The sequence below is a fragment of the Babylonia areolata genome, chromosome 10 (genome assembly GCF_041734735.1).
Source record: "Babylonia areolata isolate BAREFJ2019XMU chromosome 10, ASM4173473v1, whole genome shotgun sequence".
NCBI lineage: Eukaryota > Metazoa > Mollusca > Gastropoda > Neogastropoda > Buccinidae > Babylonia > Babylonia areolata.
Genome location: NC_134885.1, coordinates 20888813 through 20895508, shown reverse-complemented (window position 1 = coordinate 20895508; position 6696 = coordinate 20888813).

Genomic DNA, 6696 nt, shown 5'->3' with positions numbered 1-6696 from the left:
CTAATCACTTGTGATTTTTTTTTTTTAACCAAGGGTATTTCATACTTGGGTTTAAAAGGGTTAATAGTCACCGTTAAATTAGTATCAAAGATGAATGGTCATCATATCGATTTTTGTATTTAAGATTTATGATTAATATATTTTTGTTCTTTTCGACCTTGAAAATACACTTTGAGATACCCTGATTTTCACCAGGAAGGTTACCGGATGGTATTTATCTAAATCACAAACATGATAATTGTATCTAAAAAAAAAAGAAAAGAAAAAAAGATAAACCGTTTTGTTTTCCTTTGGATATACATGTCCGCTTGAGCTGAACAGTGTGTCCCCCAAACAATTGTGCAATACTCTCTCACACACGAGTGAGCATACTCGTTTTCAGTGTGTATACCCGAGTGTTATGTATTCATAAAATATCCATTCAGCCCATGCCCTGGATTCCAAAATTTACATGCTCCTGTATTTTCCGTTTGGAGTCTTCAAATGAAACAGCCTACTAAAGCTACTAATGAATACCCACCATTTAACAGCCACGCAAATTCCTACATAAACAAAATCCATATATACTACACCGACACAACACTTGAAGCAGTTGACTGACATTAATGTTGAATGCTTCTCTTGGTTTGCATAGGGATTAGATAGTTTTACTTCTCAATCACATAACACAAGTATAGACTGTAATAATGTATATGGAATCATACTTTACTTCATAAAGAAACTTCCGGCAAAAACCTGTTCAAACCAATTATGATTTCCACTCAAACACCGAGCCCGTTTCTGTTTGGGTCAGAATATTATTGTCGGTAAAATTCTGCTACCATCCTCCTGTTTTCGGTAGTTTTCGGCACTTCAGTAACTGTTTAATAGGGGGAATCAACATAAACTTGCAAAACTCTCTCTCTCTCTCTCTCTCTCTCTCTCTCTCTCTCTCATGCCAACGAAGCTAAGTTATTTGGTTACCCCAACTCCCACATATCACTTTTCTGTAATATTAACAAAAGGTCCCAGTTTGGCAAAAAAATGTGTTAAAGACATTAGCTGTTGCCGACTGTGAGGAAATTTTACATTCAGATACTACCCTTCCATATCTCACTCTTCTTCATTACGAACTGGATTGGAAAACCATAGTGGTAAATATAATCAATAGATTGTTTGGTCAACAATTTTTTGGCTCCTTTAGATATAATTTGTACTTTTTTGTTTTGGGGAGGGGGAGTGGGAAAGAAGACACTTGTCCATGCTTTAAGGGGAATTAAAATTTTATCTTGTATCTCGGGGGTTATACAATTTCAGTGAATGACCAAAATTCACCAAGTACAAGTCCCTGACAGCCAATAATTCAAAATCAAATACTATTTTCTGGTCACTAGATCCAGCTGGGAATTACAGACGTCAATGACGCGTCATACTTATGCATTCAACATGTAAGACTTGAACTGTTTGGCTCCCAGGGTTGTGGGGTGGGGTGTGTGGGGTGACGGGGGTAGGGAAGGGGTGGGGAGGATGATCTTGTGGATATTCTCTCTCTCTCTCTCTTTCTCTCTCTCTCTCTCACACACACACACATTACCAGCATTCTCCATCTACCACACCCCCAGCCCCTCTTCATAATGTCCAAAGGAAGAACAGAAAAGAGTAGACATCAGAGAATAATCATATCCCTGGGCAAGTAACATTAACAGCCTCATGTTTCTCCTGGTGTCGTGTCGTGCACATGAAGTCTTCAGCAGTCAACAACGTACATGGTCATTTACCACACGTGTACAGCAGTCCTGGGGAGGAGTAACGGGAATGTACAACAACACCAACACACAGCCTCAACACCTGTCACACACACACACACACACACACACACATACAAATGCACACACACACACAAACACACAAATGCACACACACACAAACACACACACACACACAGATTAACACCTGTATTTGTTTTTGGTCTCCAATTTCACCTTTCATTCTTGAGGGTTAAGTCAACAACAGCGGTTACAGCAGGAATGGGTCAAGTGATGGAAGAGCTCTTGTATGCCATGTTTTTATTTTTTTGTCCTTTTTTTAAAATTTTATACATCACAAAGTCAATTAATCAGGTCAAGGTTACTCTGTGGATTTGTGGGTCAAAGCACATGTCTAACAAAACCCTTATTGTACATCGTGCGCAATGCCTTATACCCATCGTATAAAGCCAGCAACCTCTGGTCCAGAATGCAAACCACTCCATACGTTCGCGGGGGAAAAAAACAACTCAAAAATTGAAAGCTGCAGTTTTATATCAAGTGAACAGCGGCCTACCTTCTAACAAGCTAAGCCACCGAATCAAAGGGTCGGGGCGGGGTGGGTGGTGGGGGACTGTGTGGAGGACGGGAGGGAATCCCACAGCCTTCACCTCCCTACTGTTGTGTCAGCTCGGACTGGTAAAAGGAAAAGGAAAGAGAATATGACTAGTATGTCTGTTTATTTTTCCATTCGTGTTTAGTTGTTTATTTCATTTTTTTCATTATGTAAGTATCACCTTTCGAACGTTTTAGTAAAGGAAAAAAAGTGATTTCAAAACATGAAATGTTGGAGGTACAGTGATATCGTGTCTCCTTCAAATTCTGGACACCCATCCCACTCGAGCTTCACAGAATTCTCACACCTCAAATCTAACAGTTTAACTGCAGCCACAGTTGTGTGTAATGCTTGGAAGTACATGCACTTTCACATTGACAGCAGACGTAAAGATTCCCCTTGCGAGGATTTATCAAAGTGATGTCATATCATACTGTGTTGTATTGTATTGTATTGTATTTAACAGGTGGTGATACAGATGAATGGGGCTGGGAGGAGGAAAGGGGATTGTGGGGGCATGGGGGAAAAAGGGGGGTGGGGGTGCGAGGCGGTGCATATAAACCAATCTATACCGTAGCAGAATTCGAACTTGGGAATTTCATGACAGGTGCTTTCAATACTAGTCACCCTTCCACAGTTTAGAATGTATCATTTCCCATCTGCCATCATAGTTCGCAGTCATTTTCCTTAAATGATTTGCAAAATTCACGATCTGAACCTAGCTGTTTACTTGCAACCCTTTTTTTTTCCACTCGATTTTACAGAATAATACTGCAGATTATTACTATTATTATCATTATTTCATCTTGGATCCATCTTGACCCTGCTTGGCTTTGCTGTCTGGGTTACTTAGTGGACAAGGACTGATTACAGCTTGCTGTAGCGACACGTACCGCTAAAATCAAGTTCAAATCTTATCTGGCTTTTGAGCCTAGCAAACTTGCTTTGAAAAAACAAAAGTACGACAAATGCGTGTAAAGTTAAAAAAAACAAAACAAAAAAAAACAAAAAACAAAAAAACAACCAAAAAACAAGAAGGTAATTCTATGAACATTTAAAACAAAGCTTTTAAGAAACTAAACCGGGAATTCCTCACACACACACACACACACACACACACACGCACGCACGCACGCACGCACACACACACACATACACACATGCATGCCCGCAGAAATAAAAACATCAACAACAACACACATATATAAAGAAACTTTTAAAGCAATTTCTGAACACCAAAAACGTAAAGAACGAACCTGTCCAAGGCAAACATGTATGCAATACTGAATAATGTGGGCAACAACTGAAAATCGAAGTAAAAACTGAAAACAAAATTCAGAAGAGAAAAAAAAGAAGTAGAAAACCCAGTCGTGATACCCGTCAAGGGAACGCGTTCAGTCGTGTGTGTGTGTGTGTGTGTGTGTGTGTGTGTGTGTGTGTGTGTGTGTGTGTTCTTGTCTGTCTGACTGAGTTTGGAGAGAGAGAGAGAGGGAGAAAGAGAGAGAGAGAGGGAGAGACAGACAGACTCCTCAACTGGGAAAATGGCGGATCTCAACGCGCCACAATACCATACCACTTTCGGAAGAACCGGCTATTATATGTGCAATGGCCTAAACAATTCTTTATCTATGTAGGTATTTATTTATGTTATTTCTTTAGGTATTTGTTTACCAGCGTGCTGTTACTGCACTGCCCTGATCAGCATTCAGATTTATTATTGGTTTATATATTGATGTATGTATGTCCGAATACGAATTTGTTACTCAATAATAGCCTGGCTGGCTTCATCAGGGCTGAGAAAAAACAACTGCCCTAAACAGTTAATTGTAAAGACTAGACAGCGACAGTCCACGAACACACAACGGCTTACACTGGTTCAAGGATGTGGGATTAAACATAGGAACGAGACATGGGTGAACAACAAAAAGCAGGGACCTCCAAACGAAAACGTAACATATGAACACAAAATCGACAACCTCACACACACACACACACACACACACACACACACACACACACACACACAGGTCAATCATTGAAGTTATTTCATGAAATGTAATGAAACTTCTGACACTATTTTCTATTTGACATACACACACATACATATAGATCGAGTTCGCAAACCACATTTCACAAATCAAAATAAAACTCAGCTCAAAAAATGAATCATAAACAAGCATGCATATCTCCAGAGGTCAGAAAGGAAAACAAAAAGTCAGCAAAACACAGAAAGTCTCACGATAACTGAACATTTTTCATGCACAATGGGGAGGGAAAACAGGAAAGAAAAATCTGACCAGAAGTCATGTTCACACGCAGTGAATAAGTTAACTGAAATTCTGGTAATAAAACCTGGTTTACATCTTAAAATGGACTTCATGCGTACATGATATCCAGCAGTTCATTCTACTGAATTCAATGTGTCATCAGATCTAGAACCTTTGCTGTGAACACGAAAATTGTGTTATTTATGGCTAGAAAAATATGAACCATGTCTTTTGAAACTGTGACACATTGCATGAAAGAGCTACTGGACACACACAGCTGACCTTCCAAGAGTTCAAGATTGAAAACTTATAATGCACGTGGAGCTGTTTGTCTACGAAAATAAAAAGCAAAACAAAAACCACACACACACACACACACACACACACACACACACAACAAGCACAAACACATACACACATACAAAAACATAGTTTGAACATAATATGAGCAATCGGTCTGAGAGGGAGGGAAAGTAAAATACAATACTTTTTCAGGCAGTCCAAAAATGTACACATGAGCCAGCTAGTCAAACAAAAATCAAAGAGAATGAGACAGTAAAATCAGTTCGGATTTCAATCCTTATTTCTAAATAAATTTCTTTAAAAAGTGTCAATGTCTTCTTAAACGAACAGCAAAATTCCAACGAAGTTTGCAATTTTTTTTTGTTTTGTTGTTGTTGTTTTGTTTTGTTAACTCAAGCATTTTTATGCTCGGAAACATACATGATATGTCAAAAAATTTCTATGCGCAATGGGTATAAAATGAAGAACGTGGCATATGTTAATAGACACACACACACACACAAAAAAGAGTGGAAGGAATTCGGACTGTTTGGTGGGATCGGTATCTGAGTAACAGACAAGACTAGTTCCAGAGCAAAGCGTGACGGCCACGGGGATTTTGGAAAAAAATCTTTGAATTTTTTTTTTACATGGAATGCAAAAAAGCACCATACACTGACATCATGTACTGGGATAGACCACAAACAAACAAACAAAAAACCCAAGAAAAATCAGAGACAATAAAACAAAAAAACCGCAAATCTGTACATCACTAAACGTCCGTATGTTTGGCAGTTTTGGTAATCAATGGCAGTCTGACGAGCAGGTGGGGTACACTTGGTACATCTTCACACAATGGGAAAAAATAAGAAAAAAGAAGAAAAAAGAAAAAAAGATCAGTACCAACAGGGAGACCCGTGATCCATTACAAAAAATCATACATAACTTTATGACACTTTCCAATGAAATCTGTGTGTGTGTGTGGGGGGGGGGGGGGGGAAGGGTCGGGGGTTTGAGAGGTACTAGGGTGTAGTGGATGGAAGGAGAGAACTGGGGGGAGGGGAGAGGGAAGGGGTATTGCAGAGGTGTGTGTGTTGGGGTGGGGGTGGGGTGAATCTCAAAATGACTGAACGATACACAGAACGAAAAGCATATTGTGTTCACATTAACACAAAGCATGGTCACTGCTTTTTCCGTGGGATTCAAAGCTAACCGATACAATCATACACATACATGAATATATATGTATATGTATATATATACACAAACAGTAAGGAGAAGCCTCTGGCGCAGCCCTTTACTAAAGAAAAGCCGGCACAGTTAAGTAAGTACATGATAAGTACATGCTTGCCACAATACATGTATGTATATATATAGATATAGATCTGATTTCTTGGACAACATTCACAAGGTCAAGGTCAGGGGCATTGCCCTAGGCATTGATTACAAGGATTAAAGGTTAAAGTTCAAGGCTGGACTGATTTTCACAACCTTTTAGAAGACACATGATAGGTTTGGTTTTCTAGCAATATGTCAAAAAAGAAAAAAAAGAAAAGAAAAAAGAATGCAGCCCATACATACAACTGTGAAACAGATACCGTATATTACTCTTTCTCATTACTGTTGTACATCTTGTTGAATATGACCCTAAACTCGCGAACACACGACCAACATAATCAACACGCAACAAACAACCAAGAGAAAGGAAACGCTGGCCACGATGACTCTTGTGCCAGCCACGCACTCACTCTCATCAGAAGCACTCACTGTAAAGTTTGGGAAGACATTGCAACTAGACAAAAGAAGC